This window comes from Pelodiscus sinensis, chromosome 4, assembly GCF_049634645.1.
Source record: "Pelodiscus sinensis isolate JC-2024 chromosome 4, ASM4963464v1, whole genome shotgun sequence".
Taxonomy (NCBI): Eukaryota; Metazoa; Chordata; order Testudines; family Trionychidae; genus Pelodiscus; species Pelodiscus sinensis.
Window position 1 is genome coordinate 109,568,056 of NC_134714.1, and position 19,791 is coordinate 109,587,846.

The following is a 19,791-nucleotide window of genomic DNA, read 5'->3' on the forward strand; positions in this document are numbered from 1 at the left end:
CACAAATGATACTGCGAGGTGCAACACTGAGCAGATCAAGAGTGACTACAGGGCTCTGGGAGTACGGGTGAAGGAGTTTGGAGTGCAGGTGGTATTCTCTTCGATCCTTCCTGTCGCAGGTAGGGGCCCGGGCAGAGACAGGTGCATCCTGGAGGTAAATGCCTGGCTGCTAGGATGGTGTCGCCAGAAGGGCTTTGGCTTCCTCGACCATGGGGTGCTATTCCAGGAAGGACTGCTAAGCAGGGATGGCATCCACCTTTCGAGGAGGGGGAAGACCCTATTTGGACACAGAGTAGCTAACCTAGTGAGGAGGGTTTTAAACTAGGTTCGATGGGGACCGGTGAGCAAAGCCCACAGGTAAGTGGAGAACATAGAGACCTGGGAGATGGGTCGGAAATGGGAGGGAGTGTGGGCTATAATGACAGAGAGAAAGGAGGGTCAGGGCAAAACTGGGAGGCAAGGTCAAATCAGGATCTTAGATGCCTATATACAAATGCGAGAAGTATAGGAAATAAGCAGGAAGAACTGGAAGTGCTAATAAATAAGTACAATTATGACATTGTTGGCATCAAAGAAATTTGGTGGGATAATACACATGATTGGAATGTTTGTATAGAAGGGTCCAGCTTGCTCAGGAAGGATAGACAGGGAAAAAAGGGAGGAGGTGTTGCCTTATACATTAAAAATGAACACATTTGGAGTGAGGTGGAGGTGGGCATAGGAAACAGAAATGTTGAGAGTCTCTGGGTTAGGCTAAAAGGGATTAAAAACCAAGGTGATGTCATGCTAGGAGTCTACTACAGGCCACTTACCCAGGTGGAAGAAGTGGATGAGGCTTTTTTTTAAACAACTAACAAAATCATCCAAAGCCCAAGATTTGGTGGTGATGGGGGATTTCAACTATCCAGATATATATTGGGAAAATAACACTGCGGGGCACAGACTATCCAATAAGTTCTTGGACTGCACTGGAGACAACTTTTTATTTCAGAGAGAAAGCTGTTCTAGATTTGATCCTAACAAATAGGGAGGAACTGGTTGAGAATTTAAAAGTGGAAGTCAGGTTGGGTGAAAGTGATCATGAAATCAAAGAGTTCACAATTCTAAGGAAGGGTAGAAGGGAGAACAGCAAAATAGAAACAATGGATTTTGGGAAGGCGGATTTTGGTAAATTCAGAGAGCTGATTGGTAAGAGACTGAGAGGAAAAACAACTGAGGAGAGTTGGCAGTTTTTCAAAGGGACATTGTTAAGGGCCCAAAAGCAAGCTATTCCGATGTGTTGGAAAGATAGAAAATATGGCAAAAGACCACCTTGGCTTAACCACGAGATGTTGAATGATCTAAAAATAAAAAAGGAGTCATATAAAAAATGGAAAGTAGGACAAATTACAAAGGATGAATATAGGCAAACAGCACAGGAATGCAGGGGCAAGATTAGAAAGGCGCAGGGGCAAGATTAGAAAGGCAAAGGCACAGAATGAGCTCAAACTAGCTATGGGAATAAAGGGAAACAAGAAGACTTTTTATAAATACATTAGAAGCAAGAGGAAGACCAAGGAGAGGGTAGGCCCACAAGTCAGTGAAGAGGGAGAAACAGTAACAGGAAACTTGGAAATGGCAGAGATGCTCAATGACTTCTTTGTTTCGGTCTTTACCGAGAAGTCTGTAGGAATGCCTAACACAGTGAATGCTAGTGGAAAGGGGGTAATTTTAGAAGGTAAAATAAAAAAGAACAAGTTAAAAATCACCTAGAAAAGTTGGATGCTTGCAAGTCACCAGGGCCTGATGAAATGCATCCTAAAATACTCAAGGAGCTGATAGAGGAGGTATCTGAGCCTCTAGCAATCATCTTTGGAAAATCATGGGAGACAGAAGAGATTTCGGAGTACTGGAAAAGGACAAATACAGTGCCCATCTATAAAAAGGGAAATAAGAACAACCCAGGAAACTACAGACCAGTTAGTTTAACTTCTGTGCCAGGGAAGATAATGGAGCAAGCAATTAAGGAAATCATCTGTAAACACTTGGAAAGTAGCAAGGTGATAGGGAACAGCCAGCATGGATTTGTAAAGAACCAATCATGTCAAACCAATCTGATAGCTTTCTTTAATAGGATAACAAGTCTTGTGGATAAGGGAGAAGCAGTGGATGTGGTATACCTAGACTTTAGTAAGGCGTTTGATACGGTCTCGCATGCTATTCTTATCAATAAACTAGGTAAATACAACTTAGATGGTGCTACTATAAGGTGGGTACATAACTGGCTGGATAACCGTACTCAGAGAGTAGTTATTAATGATTCACAATCCTGCTGGAAAGGCATAACAAGTGGGGTTCCGCAGGGGTCTGTTTTGGGACCGGCTCTGTTCAATATCTTCATCAACGATTTAGATATTGGTATAGAAAGTACGCTTATTAAGTTTGCAGATGATACTAAGCTGGGAGGGATTGCGACTAATCTGGAGGATAGGGTCATAATTCAAAATGACTTGGACAAATTGGAGAAATGATCTGAGATAAATAGGATGAAGTTTAATAAAGACAAATGCAAAGTGCTCCACTTAGGAAGGAACAATCAGTTTCACACATACAGAATGGGAAGCGACGGTCTGGAAAGGAGTACGGCAGAAAGGGATCTAAGGGTTATAGTGGACCACAAGTTAAATATGAGTCAGCAGTGTGATTCTGTTGCAAAGAAAGCAAACATGATTCTGGGATGTATTAACAGGTGTGTTGTGAGCAAGACACGAGAAGTCATTCTTCCGCTCTACTCTGTGCTGGTTAGGCCTCAGTTGAAGTATTGTGTCCAATTCTGGGCACCGCATTTCAAGAAAGATGTGGAAAAATTGGAGAGGGTCCATAGAAGAGCAACAAGAATGATTAAAGGTCTAGAAAACATGACCTATGAGGGAAGGCTGAAGGAACTGGGTTTGTTTAGTTTAGAAAAGAGAAGATTGCGGGGGGACAAGATAGCAGTCTTCAAGTATATAAAAGGGTGTCATAAGGAGGAGAGGGAGAAAACTTGTTCATCTTGGCCTCTGAGGATAGAACAAGAAGCAATGGGCTTAAACTGCAGCAAGGGAGGTTTAGGTTGGACATTAGGAAAAAGTTCCTAACTGTCAGGGTGGTCAAACACTGGAATAAATTGCCCAGGGAGGTTGTGGAATCTTCATCTGTGGAGATATTTAAGAGTAGGTTAGATAAATGTCTATCAGGGATGGTCTAGACAGTATTTGGTCCTGCCATGAGGGCAGGGGACTGGACTCGATGACCTCTCGAGGTCCCTTCCAGTCCTAGTATTCTATGATCTTATTTTATATTATAGTGAGACTCAGTGGGAGAATGGGGGAATATACTTGGGATGCTATTTAATAATAATAAATACTAATTAATGTGATAATGGCAATATCATTACCCAAACAGGTATTAGACCAGTTTGAGGTCTTGAGTATTTGTTAATGATATGCTAGACCTCTAAGGGCCTATAGCTACTGTGAAATGATCACATAGGGCATGTCTATTTTGAAATAACAAGGTGAGCGCCCACACAGCAAGCCTGTTATTTTAAAATTATTTTGAAATAATGGACTTTTTATTTCAAAATAAACCTGCATTTCATGATGATTAATGCTTATTTTAAAGTAGCTATTTCAAAATAGTGGTGGTATGGACGCTCCACTGCTGCTATTTCGAAATAAGTCCTCCCCAGGCCCTCCTGGGCCTCCAAACTGAGGTAGCATGTCCACATTAGGGGAGCCTGCCTTAGACTAATTTCGAGGCTCCCCTGTAGTGTGGATGTGCTATTTTGAAATAGTTATTTCGGGAGTTATTTTTCCAAAATAACTTATTTTGAAATACCCAGGTAGTGTAGACATTCCCTTAGTGCAGGCATGTCCAAAGTCCGGCCCGCGGGCCAATTGCGGCCCGTGTTCTGGTTTAATACGGCCCCCGCTTCCTCCCCCTCTCCTGGCTCCCCGGCGCTCTTTTGAACTGGCGCGCCCAGCGGCCGCTTCCGGCCACGCTGCCGCCGCCCATGGCCTCCGCAGTCCTAGAGCCTGCCCTGTAGGGCACGTCCGCAGCCCCGCTCCCCCGCTCGGCTGCGGGTTCGCCCTGCCCCCGGGCCGCCGTGTCCTGCGCTCTCCGCCTGCCTCCGACCCCGCGGGCCCTCCGCCTTGGGGCTGAGGGTGCGGGGACGGCCCTCACGCATGTTCACTTCTTCAAATCTGGCCCTCTTTGAAAAAAGTTTGGACACCCCTGCCTTAGTGGAAACTCTCTGAATGGTCCCATTCACATGAAGCCATAATTACACCTCCTCACAATCACTCATTTCTAATATCCTCAGAGTCATTGCAGTGTTTGAGGAGTGAAGAATTCCTTTATCTTTAAAGCAGGAAGGACCTTGGAACCTTTAAAACCTATAGAACATTTGCAGACTGGCAAAAATCTTGATTGATGGGAAAGGCTCTGAGGCATCATCTTTGTCTGAAAGAAGCTGAAGTGAATGTATGTCACAGTAGCTGCTACAATGCACTCTTTTTACCAGAAAGAATTCGAGAGAGAGAGCGCGAGCCTCCGCCTCCAAGGAAAGCTCAGCTATAGAAATCTGCTTTGTATTTTAATATCATTTCCATGCTTTTATTTTATAGCTTGTTCCAACAATTGTTAATTCTTATTCAGGCCAATTTTAATTCTTCAAAAAGTATGTTTTAAAAAAATTGTTCCCACCAACATTGTTGAAAATGTTTAGCAGGTGGAATAGCTCTGATGCTTGTAAAGCAGGGTTGAGCAAATCAGATAAAATAAAATATGAATAAAATTTGTCCAAAAGCTTTCAGCCAAAGTTTTTCTGAAGTGTCAGTAAATTTAAATATTTTTTCTGAATTCTTTTTTCATTTCTAGGTGCATCTAGACTTTCAGTCTCCTGCCTAGATCAGAAGGAGAAGAGTCAAACAACACAAATGTATGGAACTTATTCCAAGTTCCTTTGCAGCAATTGTTTTTTTTTCCTTTTTAAGACAGAGCTTTTATTTAATTAAATGTCTGTTAGCCTTTTCTAATTATTACATAACAACGAGAACCTGCTGTAAGCATCAGGTAGGTACAGCTTCACCCGGAAGTTCAGAGCTCTATCTTCCAAAACCTTTTGTCTTTGTAGCCACATTCCACTACCTTAGACAATGACCAAATATGCGACCAGGGTCATTTCAACATCCATGTAACCAGAAACCTAGCGCGTGCTAATGTCAAACCTTGGAGTTATAACTAGGTAAATAAAAACCATTAGAAGATAAAGAAGTTAATATGAATATGCTTTATTAATTTGTAAAAGTGTAACTTTATTAAAACCATAACATTTACACTGCTGGTTTCAATGAATTTGAACCTGAGAAACTGAGAGTGTAGCTCAGCCCTCCAGGGAAGTTACTATTTCTTTAAATGATTTGCTGATTGTGAGCTGTAGTGTGATGCAGGCAGAAGAAGAGAGATCACAGAGCTGGTAGCTCAGAGAGAGGATGAAGACAGTGACGTGAAAGCCATGTGGCTGTGAAAGGCATTGCGCTGGTTTTTGTTCTGTTCTGACTAACTTAATTGAAGAAAGCGTATTTTGAGTGAATGATCCCATTCTATGTGCAAAGGAGAGATAAATCGTGAGTAAATAGAGCTAAAAATGGGGAAACTTTAAGAACTGAAATGATATGTGACTTCTACTGCAAGAAATCTTTGTAAGGAAGAGACTGAAGACCTTAAATATCTGGGAAACAAAAATGAGTTGGTTTTAACCAAAACCTGTAATTTACTAGATTAATGGTCTGCAAAGATATGGTTTAGTACTAAGAGAAGGTTGGTAAGTTAGAAAAAAAAAAAGAATATTGTTCAATGTATATTGACTTGTCTAATTATATGTAGGACTTATTTCCTTGAGACTAAACTGCTTTAAAAAAACAGTATTGGGTGTGTCTGTCTAAATGCATTTAATGTTGGAAACATGTAATTTCCACATATGGTATCATTTAGTTGTTTTAAAAGGAACAAAAACAAATGTATTTTTTAAATACAGTTACGCCTCTCGCTCCCTTCCTTACTTGATAAACATGCAGAAGCGCATTTCTACAGATGATGTCAGATTATATCTATAGTGATATAAAATTAACATTTGGCATTTAAGGTAACTGTTGTCTATCATTTGTTTGTGTGTAGTTGTGAGGGGAATAAAAGAGACTGAATAGTTACCTGGGGACAAATCCTGAGTGCTACACATGGCTTTACTAACTTTCTTAAAATTTCTGAGCTCACTGCCTTCATTAAAATTGGGAAGCAGACATGGAATTTTCCAAATTAGGTCCTAGATGGGAATTTTCTTGTATGCCACATTCTATTAGAGTCATTGCTTTTAGGGTGTAACAGAGAGCCCCAGAAGCTGGGAGCAGGGGCCGGCCAGGAGTCTGGTGGCAGAGTGGCTGGTAGCTGGGAGCAGAGCCAGGTTGGTGGCTGGGGCCTGGAGTATAATCGGGGTTGGGAGCACATTCAGGACTGGGAGTGTTGCCAAGGCTGGTAGCCACGGTTGGTGCCGGTACTGAGAGTGTGGCTGGGCCCAGCAGCTGGGGCCAGAGCTGGAGGTGTTGCCAGGGCCAGCGGCTGGGGCTGGTGGCTGGGAGTCTGACGCTCCACCCTGGGCAGTGTGGAGACTGGCAGCAAGGGGCCAGAATTGACCTCCCCAATCTAAATTCCCTCATTATGGACCTGTCCAGTCCCAAGGTTGCTAAGGGAGGTCCAACCTGTAGTAACAGCAGTTGGAAGACTAGGTAATCATTCACTTTTGGCAGAGTGCAGTGATTCAAATTTGGTTCTCTATGTTGCTCTCTCTGTTTCTTTGAATACTTTGGAAATAGTACTGACTGGTCTTCCAGCTGACCATGGCCAAGTGCATATTCTTCCAGAGTCAATCAGGTGATGGGTGTGAGTGAGGTAAAACTGTTAATTTTTAAATGGACAGAGTGTCATTTACAACAATATCTGTCATAGTATTCCATATTCTGCTATTCATCCTACATCACTTTTGAAAACTGGCTTCAGAATCTGGCAAACATGAAGAAAATAACATTTTTCCTGATGCAGGTATATATGCTGGTGTCCTATAACAGGGTGTACTGCACAGTACAGATGTGTCCAAAGCCAAACACTGCTGTTACTGTCTGTGCCTGAGGACTGACCCATTCTGTGGGTTGTAATTCCCAAAGAGGCTGATGGGAATGTAGCAGTGAGTGGAAAGGCCTACTGGGAAGTGGGATACAAGGCGCAGCTATTTCCCAGTGTGGGAGAGAGCAGCAGCTTGCCGACAGAGCTCTCTCAGTGACTGAAGTATAGGAGGAAGGCCCAGAGGCAGTACTCCCAACTGAGACAAAAGGAGAGGAGGAGGATGGAGAGGCCTAAGAGAAGGCCTTGCAAGCAATATAGTAAATAGCAATGGACGGGGAGAGGGAAGAATGAAGCAGTTAAGTCTGAAGCTGGACTTGATGAATCAAGATGATCAAAGGAATGGAATGTCAGCCATATGAGCAAAGACTGAAGGAGCTTCAGTATGTTTAGTTTGGAAAAGAGAGGATTAAGGAGGGATGTGATAGCAGTCTTCAAATGCTTGAAAGGCTGCTATAAAAATGATGGAGAAATGTTGTTCTCTCTTGCCACAGAGGGCAGATCAAAAGACAATAGGTGCAAATTACATCATAGAAGATTTAGATTAAATCTCAGGGGAAAAAATGTAACTGTGATAACAAAGACAATGGACCAGACTACCTAGGGAGGTCGTAGAAGCTAAAGAGGCCATCTGTTTTGAATGGTTTAGATACAACCCCACCTGTATCTTGGCCAGGAGATAGACTAGATGACCCTTGTGGAAAGGCAAGGGGAAAAAAAAGAGCTCAAACTAGTTACAGGCATAAAGGGAAACAAGAAGACATTCTATAAATATATTAGAAGCACGAGGAAGACCAAGGACACAGTAGGCCCATTGCTCAATGAGGAGGAAGGAACAGTAATAGGAAACATGGAAAAGGCAGAGATGCTTAATGACTTCTTTGTTTCAGTCTTCACCAAGAAGTCTGATGAAGAAATGCCTAACATAGTGAATGCTAGTGGGAAGGGGGTAGGTTTAGAAGATAAAATAAAAAAAGAACAAGTTAAAAATCACTTAGAAAAGTTAGATTACTACAAGTGACGAAGGCCTGATGAAATGTTTCCTAGAATACTCAAGGAGCTGATAGAGAAATGGTCTGAGGTAAGCAGGATAAAGTTTAATAAAGACAAATGCAAAGTGCTCCACTTAGGAAGGAACAAGTTGATCTGAGGAAGTGGGTCTGGCCCACAAAAGCTCATCCCCTACTAAACCATCTTATTTGTCTTTAAAGTGCTGCATAGTCTTGTCTTTAGTCATCTAAAAGGAAGCCACTGACCAGTGAAGAAACCGAGGCATAGCTGCATCCTGACAGCAACAATTAAGGGGCCTGCTACACAGCGCTCTACTATTAAGCAGCGACACACTGTGCAATTTTTACTGAGAATGGGAATTACATGAATGGGAGCTGTGTGTAAATTTTCATTTCTGGGACAAGGAGAATACACATGAGAATAGGTAAAACCACAACCCAGCCAGGAGGACCTACAGATTAGTATTCCTAGAATGTTTCAGAAAAGTCAAAACATGGATGTCCATCTATCATTCCCCCTGCTGGTGCTTTGATGACACCGCTCTGAAGATAGTATACATGACTAAGGATATATCTAGACTACAGAGCTTTTCGGGATACTGGAGGTATCCCGGAAAAGCTCTGCCGTGTCCAAGGAATGCGTATGCTTTTCCAATTTTTTTTTTGAAAAGTAGATGCGTTTTTTCGGCATCCCTGTAAACCTCATTTTATGAGGCATAAGGGATATTCCAAAAGAGTTTTTTCTGACATTTGGCCTTGTGTAGATGGGCTAAATGTCAGAAAAGCCTCTTCAGAAGAAAAGCAGAAAAAGATACACAACTGCATATCTTTTTCCGACTTTTCTTTGTCGTGTAGACACAGCCTAAGTCTTTTCAGATGTGTGCATGTGAATACACTCTCTGTCAGAATTCCTCTCTCTATTCCCCAATATTAAAATATGAAAATCTTCCCTCATCACTGACATTAAACTACATCCATATCTCATTAGAACTGAAATTTAAAGAAATAAATTAAATCTTAAAGAAATATATGGGTTATTATATTGGCAATGCGGCAATATGCAAAAGTTCCTACCTGATTGATGGAAACTTGCAGCGCTGGGTGATGTACAAATACCTAATGAGAAGATGCTGCTCTAAAGTATTCAGTCTGAGGATCTGAAACTGGTGAGGGGAGAGAGAGAGCAATATATAGCATACAAGGATGATGATAGACATTCATTTTTTTAGTGACAGTAAAGAATATAAATATTTATGAATTTTAGTTGAGAGCTCTTTAACCTGTTATCAGGTGGCTAATTTCTTATATGCATCTCAAAGAAGGTAAAGAACATGAGAACGGCCATACTGGGTCAGACCAAAGGTCCATCTAGCCCAGTATCCTGTCCACCAACAGTGGCCAACACCAGATGCCCGAGAGGGAGGGAACACAACAGGTAATCGTCACGAGATCCCTCCCTGCCACTCATTTCCAGACAAGGTTATGAAAAAGAAGGCAGTGGCCTTACAAACTAATTGAAGAATAGCTGTCTATGCCTAGAACGTAGACTAGAAGACAGCACAGAGATGGCTGTGGGTAAAGAAGCTTGTAGGAAGATAAAAATAGTCTTATTAGTGAAGCAGGGTGAAGACTCAGTAGGAGAACAACATAGAAAGGGAGAGGCAGAGCTGTGAAAGTGAAGGTAAGCGGCTTGACCTGCATGTGGTGGAAAGAGGAAGTCACTGAATTCAAAGAAGGGTTGAACAGGGTCAAAATAATGGGAAAGAAGAAATTAACCGATGTTGAGGATGTCACAGAAGCAGAAAGAAGGATGTGATAAAGACCTGGATAGTAGTTCAAACTAGTAGATTCTACTGTGGAATTGGGGCACTGGGATGGATTTTAAAATGCAGAACCACATTCATTAAAATGTCTGTCATAGTCACATTGCTCATGAGAACCTTGTTGTTGTTCAAACATGTTTACAGTTTTCTTTTGGTAAATTACATGTGGATTCTTAGCTTGGGTGAAAGTGTTTATGGTACTTCTAGGTCAGAATTCTATGTAGTAGGGTCATTATTTATCTCTGGATTTATTCATCTCCTCCTCTTTGGGCAGACTTAAATTTCACAGGGTCTTTAATTACATTTCCCCCACTAGCTGACCACTATAAAAATTAAGTCCTCACCACAAATCTGTAAAAATGTTTCCACTGCAATGAGAGACAAAAATAGAATAATTCCACATCTTTTTGGATGGGTGCCTAGCTGTAGCTGTGCAGCATTTGACTGACAAGAGGATGTAGTCTTTGCCGAAAGCAAACTTTTAACCTCCTCTTAGTCTTTAGCAATATTCAAGTAGATGAATGGAAAGAGAGAGAGAGAGAGAGAGAGAGAGCGGATTTACACTAGTGTTTGCTGCAGTTTTGTTTTTTTTGTCTGCTTCTTCTGCAACTTCTCTTTTCTGCCACAAACATTTCTGTAGTTCAACCAATTTTCTGAATACACTATCTCAAATTGGTGAGTATTAACTCTTTTGGTTTTGATTTGAATGATTGAAATAGCACTTCTCTTTTGTGTACAGTTTTAGTAGGGAAATAAAACTCTACTGTTTGTCTTGGTAATTTTAGAATTGTTTCAGTGTATAGTATTTGCCCTATTAACCATAATGTGTAGTCTTTCAGTTTAGAAAAATAAAGTTAATGCATAGCTGAGTTCAAGTATACAGTACATAAACTTCTTATGAAAACTTTAGTTACAGTACATCAGATTCCTTTCATCTGTGCTGTATAGTATGGATCATGATAAAATTTGTGGGATTATATGTAGCAAAACAGATAAATGGCAATTTTAGTGAAACAAACAGAAATTTGTATTGTTTGGTATCCACATCATGAAAACTAAGATAAACAGTTATTGTGCCATGCCAGTATTTATTGATAGCCTTTTGAGTTGTCTGGACTATATTAATTATCGCTGGGAGTTTAATAGCAATTAGTATGTTCACTATAATGCTATTTAAAAATAGAATTTAGTTAATTTAATTATTTCTTTCTATCAAAGTAACATGCATTACATTAAGCACCAGAATTTTAATAAGATATGAGTATAAATTTACTAATTGATTAGTCCATTAGATTTCTTCTATTTCCTCTACACAGGATTTGTATTCCTATATTTGTATCTTATTCAACATGTGTGTATATATCATCAGTTTATAATCCTTTTTAAGTCACATCCTCAACTTTTGTAAAGTTTCATGTCTCTGAAGTCAATATCAGCTGAGGATCTGGTCCTTATTTTTATTTTTATAAAATTTTCTTAGACTGATACAAATATTTCCTATTGGAAAGGGAAAACTATTGCTAGGAAAAACACTTTTCCTTAGTTGTATATGTGGCAGTTTCCACAGACTTACTGACTGAAAAAAACAGTAATGTAATCTCTTTATATTTTTTTTGTTTAAAGTAGTTCAAATCCAGATGGGGTGGGGAAATGTTTTAGTACTGAAAGCTTCCTGAGTTGGATGGATACTTATGAGAACAGTCTTGTTATTTACATTTTTTAGCTAAATGAAGTACCGGTTGGACCTCTCTGGTCTGGCACATTGGGACCTACTTAGTCCTGAATGAGGGAATTTGCTGGATGAGGGGAGGTCCCTCTTGGCCTGTGCTGCCCCACTGCCCCCATGAGAGGGCTCCAGCCTGGCCCCCGAGACTCTCTAGCTGCCACTGGCCCTGTTGCTGCCAGGACCGGAGCGCCACAGCTGGAATGCCCTGTCTGTCACCGGGGCTGGAGCTCTGCAGCCACCTGGCTCTGTAGCCAGAGCCAGAGCTCCTCAGCCGTGGCCAGGGCTCTTCAGCTGGGGTCAGGGCCACAGGGTAGCTCCGTGGTTGGGTCCAGAGTCAGAACTCCCTGGCTGGCCCTGGGGCTGAAGCTCTCTAGCTGCTAAGGCCAGAACAGGACCAGGATGGGAGCTCTGCAGTTGGGGCCAGGCTGAAACTTTCTGGCTGCTGGGGACAGAACTCGCTGCACCCACCCAACACGGAGCTCCTGACAGAGTCGCTGGCCCCCCCCACTGTGCTCCTGATCAACCCACTGTGCTCCTGCTCCTGCCGCCAGACTTCCCTCTTCTTGGGCTCTGTGATACAGGGACATACGTGGTCCATTGCCAGACCAGAGAGTCCCAGTTTAGGGAGGTACAACCTATACACAAATTTGAACCAAGGTCATTAAGTGCTAGAATAAGGGTATGTCTACACTGCATGACCATTTTGGGATACTGGAGGTATTCCCAAATAGCTACCTCCCATCTACACAAGACACCCATTATTTCAAAATATTTTTCGTAATAATGGGTTAAGGGATGTCTTGAAATAACATGTTATTTTGAAATTTGGTGCTGTGTAGATGTAATAAGCTATTTCAAAATAGACTTGAAATAAGATATGCAATTTGCGTAGTGCAAATTGTATATCTTATTCTGAGTTGGGGTGCTGTGTAGACACATACTAAGAAAAATTGAGAGTTTTTTGCAATAGACATTCTAAAAACATTTATATTTTTAAAAGCAGTTTTGGGGCCTAATCTTATTAATAAAAGACTTATGAATATAAGTAAGGATGAATATGGGTACGTCCCACTGGAATCAATGGGGTATCCATGGGAGCGAATTTGCTCACTTGCAAAGTCTTTTCAGGATCAGGCCACGTGTCTGCTCCTTTTTATATTTAATTTTATTTTTGATATTTAAAGTCTAAACTGAAAGTTCTGTACATCTTATATGGGGAATAGAATTGTGTTGCGCTTGCCAAAAAGAAACCAAGCTACATTTTTATGGAGCTCAGCGGGACTGAATGGAGACTACATGGCATTATGCTTGGTGTAGATTTTACATCATATTTAAAATATGTTCTCATTACTTTGAATTCTAAACTTTGCTAAAGGGGAAACACCAGGTTTGATTTGCTTTTTTATATATCTTTCTTGCCTTCTGACTTTTTATAAGTAGTAGTATTCTGTAAGGTAAAGCTGTATGAGAAAATTGTCCCAAGATAAAACTGGAGGATGAGGTGCTCTGTTCAGAAAACAGTATTAAGTAACTGGTTTGGAACCTCCTTTGGCTCATTTTATTTCAATGAAAAATCAAATGGTCAGCTTGCTCAGTCTTTGATTTTTTTTTTTTTTTTTTTTTTTTTTTTTACAATCACTGCCATGAAATTTTACTTTTCATTCACCCACGTAAATGCTAAAAATGCCATGGTTGGTATATGGTAGAGATCTGGTGGAAAAACAGGATATATAATGGGCTTGATAAATATTTCATAGAAAGTTTAGTCATTGAAAATTCTTTTCTATAAATTTGACTCTATAAAAATAATCTACAGGCCTAAGTATTTACAAGGTAAGTAGAGTGAAAAATGTGCATCCCTTGAGACTGAGAGTACATCTAGACTTCAAGGCTATTTTGGGATACCAGAGGTATCCCGAAATAGCTACCCCATGTCCAAGGAATGTATTCGTTATTTCGAAATAATATTTTGGCATCCCTGTAAACCTCATTCCATAAGGAATGTCTCAAAATAGTGCTTCATTTTGAAATTTGGCACAGTATGGATGCGCCAAATTTAGAAAACTTATTTTGAAATAAAATTGAAATAAGATATGCAATTTGCGTAGCACAAATTGCATATCTTATTTCAATTTTAGAGTACAGTCTAGAAATACCCTGAGAATGAATGGAGTCTTGGAAGGCTCTGCATCATAAATTTGCTCTTTCCACGGGAGGCCCCACCCCTTTCTGGGGTTTGGAGCCACACTCTATCTTTCCCAAGGGCCCGTTAAGTCTGTTGGCCCTACTGATACCTACCCTTTGTTTCCTATCTTTTAACCAGTTACCAATCCATGAGCGGACCTTTCCTCTTGTCCCGTAACAGCTTACTTTGCGTAACAACCTTTGGTTTTCCAGTCCCACCTTCACAAAGCCCTGACAGAGGATGAGATAAGTAGGGGTTGGGCCCAGTGTTCCCGCTAAACTGCAGGACAGCACAGCTTCACTGGTGATTAATTAGCCCCACCCAAGTACTCAGCTCTGCAGCTGTGCTGCGGCGCAGCTTAGAGGGAACACTGGTTCAGCCTGGTGTGTGGGGGAAAGGAGGTTGGGGTTGGGAACCTCTCAAAGTGTCTGGCAATCCTCTGATTCTCTGTTTGTCTCCTTCTCCAAGTGGTGAGGGCCATCAATACTATCTTGCTCTGCAGGCTCAACCTCCTGGGCAATGTGGACACCATATTCACTGGCTTTGCCACTATGGGCTTCCTTAACTGCAGGGGGGCTATTGACTGAACCCACATCACCATCTGGGCCCCCAACCATTGGCATCCAACTACATCAGCCAAAAGGGGTACTCTTCCATGGTCCTGCAGGCCATCAAAATTACAGGCTTGCTGTGTAGATGGTTACTTAGTTAATATAATGTGAGTTGTTTTGAAATAACTGCTGTGCAGAAGTGCCCTAGGTAATCTGCTTTGATATGTTTGTTATCCCTTCTAATCTCTTAAAATCTATCTTTTGTAGTTAATAAACTTGTTTTTGCTTTATTTAAATCAATACATGGAAATTGTATCTCAGAGGCAAAAGCCTGTTTGTTGCATATTCCTTCCCATGTTGAGGGAAGGTCGAATTTTATGAGCTTATGCTGTAAAGATCCCTACGCAGAATAAAATGGTATAATTCTGGGTTTATATTCCAGAGAGGGGTATATGCTTGAGGACCTGGTAATAGCCCTATTTATACCCTTCCCATGCAGAGCCTAGTCAGAGAGCATGCAAGTAACTGCAACTGGGCGTGTCCCTATTTGTATGTATGCTGATGAAAGCAGAGGCTGGAGGGCTTGGCAGTTTGTCCTAGTAGTACAGTGTGAGGCGGAGCCAAGGCTGGTGATTAAGGAAGCTCATTGTTATCCCAGTTACAGATGGCACCCTGGGCGGAACCCATTACATAAAGTTTCAACTAGAGCTCCCTAGGGGCATGTCTACACTAGGAAATCATTTCAAAATAATAAATCCCGAAATAACTATTTCAAAATAGTGCGTCCACAAAACAGGGACTCCTCAAAATTAGTCCAATGCAGGGTCACCTAATGTGAACATACTCTCTTGATGTAGAGCCCTAGGAAGCACTGGGTAGTAATTAGTTTGAATGACTCCGGGGAGCAGTTATTTCGATATAGCAGCAGTGGAGCATCCACATTACTGCTATTTTGAAATAACTATAACTATTTCAAAATAAGCTTTATTCCTCATGGAAAGCTGGAGTTATTATTTTGAAATAACTAGCCCCTTATCTGGAAATAGTATTTCGATATAAGGGGAGTTATTTTGAAATAATTCTTTAGTGTAGACCAGGGCTAAGTAAAAGGATGATGCACCCTATTGTACTATCCATGCCCCGTCAGCTCTATAAAGTGTGTAAGGGGATGTTAGGAAGGGCCTGGCTCACCCAGGCACTTTAACCAACACATGCTGACCAGGCAGGCATGGAGGGAAAATGTCTGTTTCCCTTGAGGTTCAATAATGTGATTATCCCTTGCGCAGGAATGGCATCTTCCTTTTATATCTTTTTCTCCACCACAGTACATACATGTCAAGGCCAGAGATAATCAGGTATAGAATATACATTTTTGTGGTAAGGAAATGGTTACATTTAGAGGTACTTGTAATCACTTGTATGATAGTAGAATAATGCTCTATTTACAGTATTTGTAAACGTTGATTTATTTTGTGGAGAGAGAAAGAATCTGTTTTGTGGTAATGATGTAGGTCCAACTCCTGAGTTACTTATTCAGCAAAACTTTTGGTAGGCTGTTTCCGCTAAGGTTATGTCTATACCGCCAGCTTTTGCCAGCAGAGAGTATGCAAATGAAGCGCTGACTAGCATTTTTTCACGCTTCATTTCCATAATCTATTTGAGCCGTTTTTGCGCAAGGGGTTTTTGAACAAAAACAAGCAGTGTGGATAAGGGAGGGATAAGGATCTTGCGCAAAAAGGGGTTTTTGTGCAAAAAGGAAATGCCTACACTGCTTGTTTTTGTGCAAAAACCCCTTGCGCAAAAATGGCTGAACTAGATTATGCAAATGAAGTGTGAAAAAATGCTAATCAGCTCTTCATTTGCATACTCTCTGCTGGGTAAAGCCAGCAGCGTAGACAAAGCCTAAGGCTATGTCTACACTGGCATGATTTTCCGAAAATGCTTTTTAACAGAAAACTTTTCCGTTAAAGCATTTTCAGAAAAGAACGTCTAGATTGGCAGGATGCTTTTCCGCAAAAGCACTTCTTGCGGAAAAGCGTCTGTGGCCAATCTAGATGCGGTTTTCCGCAAAAAAGCCCTGATCGCCATTTTTGTGATCGAGGCTTTTTTGCAGAAAACAGTACTGTGCTGTTTACACTGGCCCTCTTGCGCAAATGATTTGCGCAAGAGGGCTTTTGCCCGAACGGGAGCAGCACAGTATTTCAGCAAAAACACTGACAATCTTACATGAGATCGTCAGTGTTCTTGCAGAAATTCAAATCGCCAGTGCAGACAGCTGGCAAGTTTTTTTGTGTGGAAAAACTTGCCAGTCTAGACACAGCCTAAGTGTATTACACCCTTCTTCATTGAAGGGGGAGCTCATGTGCCTCAAGAACAACATCACTGTTTACATGGGTTCCCAAGAGAGCGCTCCATGGTTCTGGGCAATCCATGGAGCAGGAGAGGGAAGTGAGTGGACATTCTGGGGGAGTTCACTGACTTTGCATTTTGCAGGGTGACAGATAATGTGGTCCCAGTGTTATTTCCTTATTCTGTGTTCCATGGCCTCTGGAATAAAAGGCATTTATAACCTATAGTTGTGAGTAGCCTCTAGGTAAATGAAGCCTGTGGAGCTTGGGTTAGATACTGATGTTAGCTGGATTGTATCCGTAAAAGAGAGTTGGTGCCCCTAGTTTTTATCTTATTCAAACTGATTCATTTATATGAGTTAATTGAATTATCTGTGGAGATATTTAAGAGTAGGTTAGATTAATGTCTAGACCATCCCTGATAGACATTTCTAGACTGGTCCTGCCATGAGGGCAGGGGACTGGACTTAATAACCTCTCGAGATCCCTTCCAGTACTAATATTCTATGGTTCTATGATATCTGGCTAGAAGTGGGTGGAACTGCTCTGGTTTCAGCCTTGTCTCAGCTATTTGCAAGTCTCTCTCTACTGTAACACTACCTCATAAACATACAAAGCCAGACTGTGCCCTTGGTTAAACATGCTTGTTTCTCACTGTCTTTAACATGGATATTTCAAAACCCATAATATTGTTCAAAAGTATAATTAGTGGGGGTTTATATTAGCATGGTGGGATCTGGAAAATGTATGAGTTTGTTTTGCCCACAACATTTTGCAAATTCAGCCTCTTTATACGCTTTGGGGATTGATCTTTGTAATACAGGCCCTTTTGGGCTGGGCCTGTTTGCATCACGATGTCATGATGAAAAAAAGTGTCTGGTGAACTAGCTCAAAAAGTTGGATTTGGATGTGGTTTGAAAGTGAGTCGTTCTTATTCTCTGCCCTGCTGGTGACTGTTATGACAGGAAGTAAATAACTATGCATATGTTTTCCCCATCTGTAATGTGGGATAATGATAATTATGTGACACAAGTCATGAAGCCTAATTTAGTCATGTTTGTAAAGAACTCTGAGATTTCTGAATGAGCTATAGTAATGCAAAGTTCTACACTTTGCATTACTATAGCTGTTCCAACCTTAGCTCTGTGTTTCCAGGGGTTACACAAAGCTACACTAACCCACCTATCTTATTTCAAAATGCCTTGATCTTATTGACATCTTTATTGATGAGAATGCCATAAAGATATCCTTCATAAATCTTAGTTATGTAATCGGGCACTTCAGCCTTTCATGGAATGAATTACCTCTTTACTCTCAAGTATTTGGAATAAGTTAATTGTGGTTGGAAATGGATAATTTTAAGGAAAGGAAATCTTGCCACCAGTGATTTCAAAAAAGTTCTAATAGAGATGTAGTATTCTAATGAGGGGAAAATATCCCAAACAAATGCTTGTTCTTTGGTATAATCCATGGTTTTATTTTTTAAATTAGCAGAAGCAGAACTGAGATTCTAGCTCATTTGAAATGATTAACTGCACATTCTGTGACTGTTTGAAGACATTCCTTTGTAGGTTTCCATGGTTACATATGGCAACCGGGGCTGTATCTGGTTATGTGCATGAGCAGAACTTCCCCTCTGTTCACGTAAAAGCTAGTAAGTTAAACACAGGAGAAGAAAGTGAAACAGGTATAAGAAGCACATTTTTCTGTTCTTATCTCTTAAAGGTGACTGAGGTATGTGATAGGAAAAATTGCTTAACGGATGATTTTCAGGATTTTTAAAATGTTCTATTAACATACTTAGTTCCAAGATACCCATCACCAGTGTGTTTCAGAAGATGGAGCTCTAAAGGAGACAGAATTTGGCTCAAAAGAGGCATTTCTCACATAACATGCCACTTACTCTTGCATCTACAGAACCCTGAAGTTCCTGGCTCAAATTGTGCCATACTTAGTAATAATTTCATTCCTGCCAAACCATTCAGGATTCTGCACAGTGAAATTATACTAATAATAATCAGCCATCAAAACACGCAAGAAGTAAATGCTACAAAGAGAAGAAATTAATTAGAAATGGGAGAAATATTCAGAGGCCAAATCCTTAAGTAATGTAAATGGGCACTGCTCTAGTAGAGCTTGTACTGGTTTACACAGGCTCAGGATCTGGCACATTTTTTTAAAAATAAGGCAATCAAATGAAAATATAACTTTAGGGAAAATGACTGATGACTAGATTATCCTTAGCCTTTGCATGTGTGTCTGGAAAGAGGTGGGGTTAAAGACAGATGTTGGTACTCCATGGCTACGTCTACACTGGCCCCTTTTCCGGAAGGGGCATGTAAATTTCACCAGTCGTCGTAGGGAAATCCGCGGGGGATTTAAATATCCCCCGCGGCATTTAAATAAAAATGTCCGCCGCTTTTTTCCGGCTTTTAAAAAAGCCGGAAAAGAGCGTCTACACTGGCCCCGATCCTCCGGAAAAAGTGCCCTTTTCCAGAGGCTCTTATTCCTACTTCAAAGTAAAGCCTTTTCCGAAAGATCCCTTATTCCTTATTTCATAGAAGGATAAGGGATCTTTTGGAAAAGGCTTTATTTTCTGCAAGATCAGCGTCTACACTGGCGCTTTTTTCCGACAAAGCTCCGTGCGGGGGAAAAAAGTGGCAGCCATTTTTATGCTAATGAAGCAGGGGAGATTTAAATCCCCGCTTCAATAGCTATTGCGATACATCTAATTTACATCCCTTTTACAAAAAAGGGATATAGTCTAGACGTAGCCCTAGTGTATAATATATGAATCAGTAGAAATAAATAATTGTCTACATGAAATTTTAGTTTGAACTAACTTTGCTAGCGCTTTTTATATAGCCTGTTGTAAAATGAGGCAAATATCTATATGTGTTGATTTACCCCCGGAAGACCTCTACGTGCTCCCAGAGATATGCATACACTCCTGG

At 40.9% G+C, this 19,791-nt stretch overlaps 1 protein-coding gene across 5 annotated transcripts in view; it reads left to right on the top strand.

Annotated features, from left to right (window-relative positions):
• Window positions 1–5,513: 5,513 nt before the first annotated feature.
• The window catches only part of INSC (INSC spindle orientation adaptor protein), a 276,146-nt gene continuing 261,868 nt past the window's right edge, over window positions 5,514–19,791 (top strand). For 2 of the 5 annotated variants that reach the window (XM_075928026.1, XM_025186251.2), the window contains exon 1: window positions 5,514–5,648. The gene's annotated coding sequence lies outside the window, so the exon portion shown is untranslated. Of the gene's footprint in view, window positions 5,649–10,514; window positions 10,703–19,791 lie in introns of those variants that run through there. The other 3 variants (XM_075928027.1, XM_014575141.3, XM_075928025.1) reach the window with 2 other exon arrangements.